This window comes from Chamaea fasciata, unplaced genomic scaffold, assembly GCF_029207755.1.
Source record: "Chamaea fasciata isolate MVZ Bird 193981 ecotype frontalis unplaced genomic scaffold, bChaFas1.0.hap1 SCAF_32, whole genome shotgun sequence".
Classification (NCBI taxonomy): domain Eukaryota; kingdom Metazoa; phylum Chordata; class Aves; order Passeriformes; family Sylviidae; genus Chamaea; species Chamaea fasciata.
This window is the reverse complement of record NW_027094117.1, coordinates 571,147-581,565: the sequence shown is the minus strand read 5'-3', so window position 1 is coordinate 581,565 and position 10,419 is coordinate 571,147. Positions and strand designations below refer to the sequence as shown.

General features: G+C 54.2%; 1 pseudogene; it reads right to left on the bottom strand.

Annotated features, from left to right (window-relative positions):
• Nucleotides 1-1,603: 1,603 nt before the first annotated feature.
• Nucleotides 1,604-7,673, bottom strand: LOC136303337 (zinc finger protein 436-like; annotated as a pseudogene).
• Between the last annotated feature and the right edge of the window lie 2,746 nt (nucleotides 7,674-10,419).

The following is a 10,419-nucleotide window of genomic DNA, read 5'->3' as shown; positions in this document are numbered from 1 at the left end:
ACATAACAAAAACATCGCTCACAGAACTAGACAGAAAAGGTACAATTTTTACATGAGTGAGATAGAACCTTTTACGTTAATAGATACGTTATATGATAGAACCTTTTATGTTAATAGATATGCTATATGCCTTTGTGTAAGGATTGATACCATCCTTCCCAGTTTTAAATACTTTCAAAATTAAGTTTAGATTGGTGTAGAAAGAATGTTTTAGAATTGTGTTCTTATTTAACTGGAAAACCTATAGATAAGGATATGAATATGCATTTATGGTTCATGGATAAAAATCCTGTTTCGGGGGCAATGGCATCGACTCATCGATTCTTCAATGACGGATCCATCCTCCTGCCATCTACAACAAGAGACAACGGGGCTCTGCCAGGGAGCCGTGGCCAGGGGGCCGTGGCCAGGACTTTGTCAGGTATCACCACTTGGGGGGTGCAGCTGCTGCTGCCGCTGTTACAGCTGAAGCCTTTGCTGCTGCGGCCACTGCTGCAGAGAACGCTGCTCGCAACGGGACTCTGGGCCAGGAATCTGCCTTTTCCTTCTGGCTGGGAGCCCCTGTCAATCTGCCTTCCCCCCGTGGCTGGGATTCCTTGTTAGTAAGTTATTGCCCCCGAGGTTGGAACTGTCTGTTAACCTGCTTCTACGCCCCACTGGGACTTTAAGTATTGCAACTTTTAGTAAGACTACATACTTAGGACTCCTGCTTTTTGGATCGATGCATTTATATAATAAACAACTCGTAATAACCAGAAAATGTTCTTGGCCATTTAAGACCCTATACCCACGAACAGCTTGACAGAGTAGGACCCCTCCCAAAGCAATCTGGTGGTCCCAACCCCTCCCCCACTCTTTTGGGGTCCCAGGCCCCCCATTTCCCCCACTCTTCCACCTCTTCCCCACTGCCCCCCAATCCCCCACCACCATCTCCCCATGCTTGGTTCTAGGGGTTCCAGGCCCTTCCTGCTCAGTCTGGGGGTCCCATCCCCCCTTTCCCTGAATTCAGGCAGCTCCTGGCAGCTTTTTTTCTGGGAGGAATCCCTGAGTTTGGGATTTTTGGGGTGCAGTTGTTAGGGGGGACAGCTCTGACTGGCTTTCCCCTCCCTTTTGTGGCCTCTCAGCTGCCCACGACACCCTGGGAGTGCTGGGATTTCCCTCCTGGGGACAAGGACGTTCATTCCTTTCCAGGAGCCCAATGCCCGGCTGGGGGTCCAGGTCAGGAGGTCCTTGAGCAGCTGCCCCAGAACCTCCACCAGGGTCTCCCAACGCAGCCGGAGCCGCTGGGCCTGGGGTCCCCAAAGCCCTCAGCAAGCCCCAAGGCCCTCCCAGGAACCCTCAACTCCCTCAAACCCAGCATCCCCCACAGCCCCTGCAAGTTCCCCCCATGGCACCGGCCATGGCCATGTCCCCACTTGCCACTGGCCACGTCCCACCATGTCCTCACCCATGGCTGCCTCCCCACCGTGTCTCCATCCTTGTCATTGTCCCCCACGTCTCCATCTGTGCCCGTGTCCCCTCATGTCCCCATGAATGGCCACGTCACCCTCCATGTCCATGTGTCCCAAAGTCACTCCCCATGTCTTATGTCCCCAGCCATGTCTTAGTTCAACGTCTTTATTTTTACCCCACTGTTGGACATTTAAAAGGCATGAAGAGAAATGAAAAGCAAATCAAGGCCAAAAGAAAAGGATATTCCTGTCTGTGCCAGCTGAGGATCCACATGCTTGGGTGGGAGGGAAGAACCTTTTTTGGAGCAGTTTCCACCCCACTGCCTCCACAGTCATGGTCTTTGCCCCAGTTCATCACCATTTGTCTGTGGAAAACACCCATGGGCAACAGGAAAGCAAAATCGTGGAATCCTGACACTGGAAATTACCTCCAAGACCATCCAGCATTCCTTGATGCCCCCAGAAGATAGGACTGAGCACAAAAGATTTTCTGGGGTTGAAAGTCAACAAATCCGCTCTCCCCAAGGAATTCCCAATGTCGGTCTGTGTCCCGATGGATGTTCCTGCCCCTGTGTTCATCCAGGTGCCCACAGGGAGACAGGAAGATGTGGAGCCCCCTCAGCCACATCTCTTCCCAACACAGATCACCAGGACCACGGATCACCAGGGCTCTGCCCAACGGGGGTCACTGGGGATCATCCAACGCCGATCCTCCCATGGGGGATGGAGCTGGAGCAGCGCACGAAGCTCTTCCCGCACTCGGGCACTCGCAGGGCTTCCCTTAGTGCTGCCTCCGTTGGTGTCTGGTCACTTTAGATCTGTCTGAGAAGCTCTCCCCACACTCAGGACACTTGCAGGGCCTCTCCCCGGTGTGGATGCGCCGGTGGACAGTGAGGTGTGAGTTGCGGTTGAAGCCCTTCCCGCAGTCGGGGCAGCGGAAGGGCCTCTCATCCGTGTGAATCCGCTGATGTAAGAGGAGAGTGGAGCTCCTTGCAAACCTCTTCCCACACTGGAGACGCTCGTAGGGCCTCTCCCAGCTGTGGATGCGCTGGTGTTTTCTCAGGTCGGAGCACAATCCAAAGCTCTTCCCACATTCCAAGCAGGTGTAGGGCCCTTCCCCCGTGTGGATCACTGGGTGCTGGGCGAGACTGGAGCTGTCTCTGAAGCTCCTCCCACATTCCCCACACACGTATGGTTTTTCCCCACTGTGGATCATCTGGTGTTTCCACAGGGTAGAGCTGTCTCTGAAGCTGTTCCCACATTCCCCACACTCGTAGGGTTTTTCCCCAGTGTGGATCATCTGGTGTTTCCACAGGGCGGAGCTGTTCCTGAAGCTGTTCCCACACTCCCCACACTTGTAGGGTTTTTCCCCAGTGTGGATCCTCTCATGTCTCCTCAGGTTACTGCTGTGGCTGAAGCTCTTCCCACATTCCCCACACTCATAGGGCCGTTCCCCACTGTGGATCCTCTGGTGCCGGATCAGGTGGCAGCTGTAGCTGAAACCCTTCCCACATTCCAGGCACTTGTGGGGCTTCTCCCCTCCATGAGGCTTCTCCACCAGCTCTGAGCTCCGGCTGGATCTCCGGCCGCCCTCCTGGCACAGGGCAGGTCTTTCCTCCTTGCAGCTCCCTGGGCTGGGTTTGCAGCCCCTCCTCCTGCGGGATGTCCTGGGCTTTTCCTCCTTCTCCATCTGGGCACTCCTTGGGAATGACAGATCCTGGTTTAGGGAGAAAACAAGAGGAGAGCACCTTAGGCTGGGGGTTCCTCCTTGCCCAAGTTATTCTCAAAAAGTCAGCGGGCACCTTGTGTCTGTGAAAATTTCCAAAACACCAAGATTCAGCCTAGAAGTCCTCCAAACATCGACACAGATCAAAAACTCCCCACACATCGAGACTCAGACAAAAACTTTTCCACAATATAAAGATTCAGCCCCTCGCAAAACCTCCCCCCTCCCACCTCCCCAAATTCCCTTCGCGGGGGCGCTGGGGCCGAGGGCGGGGCGCACGTGGGGTCCGGGGGGCACCGCTGGGACCTGCGGGTCTGCCTGGCAACTGGTGAGTCATCAGCGCCGCGCGCTCCCATTGGCTGAGCCTGCCCGAGGGGTGGGGCTGCAGCAACGGGGGACACCCTGCTCCAGGGGGGATGTCCCGCAAACGGGGAACCCCCATGAAAGGGAGAAGAGGAAAGTGTCTTTACAAACAGATGCTGCGAATCTGCTTGGGGATAGGGCCAGGCACTCGGACATAAGGAAGGGACAGAAGAAGGCATCACTTCCAGAAAATATTAACTGACCACGCAGCCTGCTGCTCTTGTAACATTAATTTTGAAGAATTAAAGATTTTAGTTAAACCAGATATTGCTGAAGTAAGACAGATAGACTTCCCTTTTGATAAGCAGAAGCTGGATTTAAGGAACTGATAAATCCCTAAAATGTCTTTGATTATTCAGGGACAAGTGGGAAAGATGAGCAGATGTGTTTTAGTCAACCACTATCGGCAGATGTGGGGGATGGGTTTGAAATGCAGGAATTTTTACTTGTTCCTAATTGTGATTGTAATTTACTGGGAAGGCATTTGATGGCTAAACTGGGAATGCAAATTAATACTGTAAAAGATGATACAGAGGCCAGTTCTGTGGTACCTTTGTGTCAAATGTCTGGCAAGGCCTGTGCTGAAGTGAACCCACAAGTGTGGGCAGCGGCAGGGAAAGAGGGAAAATCAGATACCCAGCCTCTCCAAATGACTCTGCAGCAACCAGGACAAGTGGTGTCTAAAAGCAATCCCCTATTCCAAGGGAGGGAAGGAAGGGCTTACAGCCTGTTACTGAGCCCCTGTTCAAGGCAGGGCTTTGGGAGCCAGGCATCTCTCCCTATAATGCTCCTCCTATGCTGCCAACCAAGAAATCAGATGGAATCCACAGAATGGTGCAGGACCTAAGAAGAAATGAGATTATCAAACCCAGGCACCCCACAGTCTCAGATCCTTACACCACCTGGAACCAGGTTCCCTCCTCACACTGCTGCCATTCAGGATTTGATGTCAAAGATGCTTTGGGGGATGCCCACTGACACAGGATGCTGAACAGGATTTGGCCTTTGAGTGTGAACAAGAGGGAGAAGGGAAAATGGGAAAGACATGGACGGTCCTTCTGCAGGGATGCACAGAAGCACCAGCCTTATTCGGGCAAGCTTTGCAGAAAATATCAAAAGAATTTACCTCACCCCCAGGGACAGGGATAATGCAGGATGAGGATGACTTGCTCCAGTCAGGAGGACACGAAGTGGTAGAAGAAGCCTCTGTGGAATGGCTCCATTTTCAGGCTAAAAAGCATTTTGGAGTATTTGAAAGAAAAAGCGCAAAAGGTGGAGAAAGAAGTTAAATATTTGGGGCATTATTTGACTGAAAGTTTGTAGTGAATTGACCAACAGAAGGTCAAGGGAATCTCAGAAGTAACTTTACCCAGGATAAAAAGGAGCTGCAACAATTCTGAGGATTAATAGGGAATTGGAGGACTGGATTGAGGACTCTCTGTTCTACCCAGAACATTGTGTGACATTTTAACCCCAGACAGCCTCAATGTTATGGTATGGACATGAGAAAGAGAACAAAACATGAGAAAATGAAAAAACGAACATGATCGATGCCCCAGCCATGGCTCTCCCAGACTCCCAAAAGGAATTGGAATTGTCTGTGCATGTTAAACAGGCCACGACTGACCCCGCACTGAAGGCACCGGAGCAGCAGCCAGGGCTCCGCAGCGGGGGAAGCCCCTGTGCCTGCCCACAGATCCTCTGCTGGATCTGTGGGTCAGACTGTAGAAAGTTTAGGGAAAATCCAGTAAAACTCACGTGTCATGGAATGATTTTTGCTGCACACCCAGGCTACGTGTAGATGAAATGGTTTCTGTTGCACATCCTGGCCAAAATCAAGTAATGCCTTGACTCTCTAACACTAAATGTATTATTGGAGAATTACTGTTTTTCTCGCAGTTTCAGAGAAACGATTGCACCATCAGAATAATCTCTCATAATAATCCTACTTTTAAATTGTCAGTAATGTTTGGACCAGGGGTGTGAGAAACAATTTTTAGTCCTAGGAGAAGAAGCAGAAAAAACTTGATGGCTTCGGAATGTTTTTGTGTATGTTTGTGGAAGGCATTTAGTGATGGCAAAATTTTGGTATGGGTTTTTCGATGTTCACCGTTAGGTTGCATTTTACAAAACCAGAAGAGCTTTAAAAGCGAGCCTTTAACAGTAAACAGTGAAAAGAATTAAACAGTTAAATTCACAGTTAAAACAAAAGTAGATTGTAGGGAACCACATGAGAGTCATTCAATCGCTGGTCTGGAAGAGAAGCTTCCTTCCAGGCAGCCAGGAGAGGAGCTTTAGAAATGCAAATTAACACTGCTGGGGAAAAGTGTGGACAATGCACCAGGCTCTACTTGCCCGGGGGAGGAATTGGGCTGATTCCCTCTGTCCCTCACCCCAAGCTCTGCCTGCTGGCACAGATGGAATTGGCACAGCCAAAGGCAGAGCCCACAGTGAGGAGATCTGACTCTGCAACACAAATTGCTTCAGCTGCAAAGGGAAACAGCAAATGGAGAATGTTGTGAAAACTTCACTAAAATAAGAGGGGGGGAATCATCCCTCTCCCCACTCCAACATGTGCTCTCACTGTCTGTGTCACACAGGGAGCATTAGACCACTGGGGTGTTTGTGCTACCACAAGTTCAGAGAAATCACTTGGGAATCCAAGTGTGTGAGGATTTAATTAGAAAAAAGAGATCAATTGTTGCAGCCCTGGCTGGAGGGAGCACCCAAAAATGGGGAAAAGATGAACGGCCATCAGAACAAATCCTGCAACACCATGGACCAGCCCCAGGGAACCCGAACCAATTCAGATCAGGGGCCAGAGAACCCACTGATCATTTCAATGGCAGAATTAGATTACAAGACGTCCACAAGACAGATCCAGCTCCTCAGTCTGGCTCACCAATCCACTCAAACGAAGAATGCAACATTTCACCGGGGGATGGGATCAGATTATATATTAGCAGAAGGAGGAGGACAGGGTGGAAAATTAAATGACTCAAGATGTCGTTGACAAATAGATGACAACAGAAAACTGGTGAAACAGATAACAAAGGAAATAAGAAAGCAGCTCATGTGCCGGTCCAAACGTGGAAAGGATGGGAATGGGACACGGTTTCGTGGTTCCCTGGCACACCATGGGTTAAACGAAGGCTCTTTCTCCTCTGTTGTGCTCCAGCAACTCTCATCTTTGGACCGTGCAGGACACCTCGCTGAGGGCAGCTCATTCAGCAGCTGAGCAAGGGGATGCAGGTGGCAGCCAGGCCTCCTGATCCACACACGGCTACAAAAGGACAGGGAATGAGGGCACTGACAATAATCCCAAAGTCAAAGAGGACCCAGCAAGAAAAAACAGAGTGAATCAGTGAATCTGCTTGGACATAGGGACAGGGACTTGGAGAACGGAAGGAATGCGAAAAACCATCAGTTTCAGAAAACGTTACTCATTGACATGGACTGCTGCTCAGCCAAGGTCCTGCGAAATTCCTTAACATCAAAAAGAAGAAAAAAGACTGAACAGAGCCATGAATATCGGATGTTATACAAAAGGGGGGTGCATATTAACGAGGACATGCAGGCGGCGGATCGGGAAGTCGGAACTTTCCAAGGACCTTCGCCACTGGGCAAAGGGACAGGGAGATGCAGAAGGGAAAATCAGGATAAAAAGGAGGTCGAGTACGACAACAACTGGAGAGACCCCACGGCAAACGCCGCACGGCCTCTCCCTTTGTTCAGGAATAAAGTCACTTTTACAGGACTCCTCGGTCTCCTCCGGGGACACAAACCTCTGGCCACGGGAATTTTCCCGCACAGCCCCGGGGACAGGGCGGCCACCTCCGTCCTACCCGCAGGAAGCGGGACGAGGCAGCGCTGCTCCGGCACCGGCTCCTGCCGAGGCAGCGGCGGGAAGGAGACCGCGGGCAGCCGCTCCCGCAGCGCCCTCAGGCCACGGGGAACACGGCGCCGACACGGCACAAGGAACCCGCCAGAGCCCCCTGCCGCCCCCTCCGCCCGCAGCCGGCCCCGAGCCCCGGCAGAACCGAGCGCGGCTCCCACCCGCGCTGGGGCCGCCTCCGAGCTCCGCCGCCGCCTCACCGGGCTCCGGCCGCTGCCGCCGCTCCCGGGCCCGCACACACGCTCCGCCAATGGCGCCTCTGCCGGTCAACGGCAGCCCGGGGGGCGGCCCCGGGGCCGGGCTTGGCCCCGCTCGGCCCAATCGGCGCGCGAGATTCTGGAGTGAGGCCACAATTCGCCAATGGCAGCGAGCCAAGGGCGGGCTCTGTGCACGGCCCACACCCGCCCCGCGCTCTCAGGCCCCGCCCCCGGGCTGTGTGAGGGGAAAGCCGCAGATGAGGAACAGCGCTGGGACGGGCCCGGGCCCGAGTCGGGATTGAGCTGGAAACACAAACAAACTTCTCCGCACCTCCCGGCCCGCCTTTCCCAGCCCGGCGTGTTCCCCGGCACCGGCTCCGAGGAAAGCCGTCACTTCTCCTGGCCCTAATTATGAGCATGAAGTGCACGGCTTTGATTTCGCCAAATAAAAGGGAAAACCCCCCAGGCCCTTGGGCTGAGTGGAGGAGGGGAGAGATTTCTGGCAGAAACTTCCAAAAATCTTTTTTCCTGAGGCTGGGAAGAGCAAACCAAACCCAAGCGAGGTGGGTCCCACCCCTCGGCGTCGCCCCCCTGCCGTCCCAGCTGAAGCCCTCGCCGGCTGCTCCGGGCTGGATGGGCAGACTGGGAGCGCTGGGAAGGGGCCCCGGCTCAGGGCGCAGCCCCCGGGGCAGCCCCACGGCCCCCACGGCAGCTCCAAGGCTCCGCCAGCCGGGACGGGACGTGGGAGGGGGAGCAGGGCAGGGACGGGGCTGCCGGCGCCGGGGGAACACGAGGGACACCGGGGGCACTTTGCAAGCATTCAGTAAAAACCCCAAAATTATAAAGAATACAAAAACAGCAGCAACAGTGGCACCCTAAATACTGATGGAGGACATGCAGGGTCATTCCTCAGAAGGCTCTGAATTGGAAGGGACCCACAAGGATCGAGTCCAACCCTTAAGGTAATGGTACCTGTGAGGTTAAATCACACATTGGCATTATTGGCACCTTGCCCCAACCAAGGTCACATCCACATGGAAGCACTTGTTTGTGGTCTGTATTCACAGTGTTATACCAATATAGATATAAAAGCTTAGTGTGTAAATACAGTGTTAGAAGAATGCATTTGAAATCTGTTTCCAGAGTGTTGTACCTACATATATATACAGGCTTAGTGTATAAATGTGTAGTGCAAGAGAAACAGGATGAGTCCTGGAGTGGCTGCAGAAGGAGAAAGGAACCCCCAGGCCCTGCACAGGCAGCCACACGTCAGCTTCCACATCACGTCCTATTCCTGCAGGTTCATCTCCTGGAGACCAGGCACTGAGGTGACCCTGAGACCAAACAGGGTGAGATGTTGATGAGATCAGGTACTGAGGTGACCCTGAGGGTCAGTGCAAGGCAGACACTGCGCCTGAGGATGGACATCCCAGGGTTTGAAAAAGGGGCAAAGCTGTGATTGCCCAGCACAGAGAAGGTGCTTTGTCCATCCCCTGTCACAGGCGAGTTTGGGGTCTGCTGCACAGATAGGGCATTGGATTTGAGCAGGTCACACTCCCAAAATGATTCTCAGCCAGGTATACACACTCTGCATTGCCCAGGACAGGAACCCTGCAAGGAGGAGCAGAGACAATGCTGGCACACAAAAGGACACTTCCTGCCCCATCCCCTGTTCATTCCCACATGCCCCGACATGCCCCCCAGGTCCTGCTCGGCTCCCTGGGACTCACCAGGAGTTGAAGCTGCTGCCGTCCTCCCACTGAAGCTGCTGTCCCCGTCTGCGAAGCCTAAGCCAGTAACCGACTTTCCAGCTGAGGCGGAATAGGAACTCCTGGGAAGTGGAGAGGAGCCGGCAGTGGGAGCTGCACCCCCAGCCCAGGAGCCCCCCAGGCTCCCCTCGGCCACCCCACACCCTCCCAGCCCCTCACTCACCATTTCCTCATCCCTGAGCACGGCCAGGGAGGCCCCGAGCTCAGAGCACTGAGCCTGACCCTGATCCCAGGTGCGCTCATCCTTCGAGAGGAAGTGGCACATCCCATTGTACCCAACCCACCCAGCAGGACAGGCCAGCAGCTGCGGAGTGTCAGGAACAACTGGAATATTTCCTTGTCTTCCCCCTGCAGAGGGGAGAGGAGAAGGTCCAGGATTCCCCTCCACAGGCAATAGGGACCCTGCTGTGCCCCCAGGGGCTGGGCTGAGGCAGCTGCCCCTCCCTTACCTGACAGCACAGCCAAGGCCGGCACCAAAGCCAGGACCAGGATCACGAGCAGAGCCAGGACCAGAGTGACCTTGGGATGGGATATGAACCTCTCCCCTGGAGCAGTAAAGAGCCTCTGGCTGTGAGGACGGGGCTGTCCTGAGCGCGCCCAGCCCTCACATCCCCCCACCCAACACCCGGGGGACACAGGAGGGACCCCCCATTCTGCGGGGGGTCCCCAGGTCACTTGAAAGCCAGGGCTGGGGCTGAGAGAGGCGGGCAGATCCCGGTGGTGCAGTTTGGGAGAGGGGGAAGTGAAAGTGACAGAGGGAGTGTGAGGGGACAGGGGGAAAGGGGGAATATTAGGGAATTCACCTGGGTCCCCTCCTCAGACCTCCCTGGATCTCCCCGGACTGCCCTGACACCCTCCATGGCCACGCACTCTGGGACCCCCGGGCCGGGCTGTGCTGAGCTCTGGGGCCCTGCACTCAAACTCTGCCTGCAACTTGCTGGGTTTGTCCCAAAGCAGGGGAAGCAGCGGGAGCAGTGGATCCAGTTTTTCTTGTGGGGAGGGGTTCCTGACCCTGGGC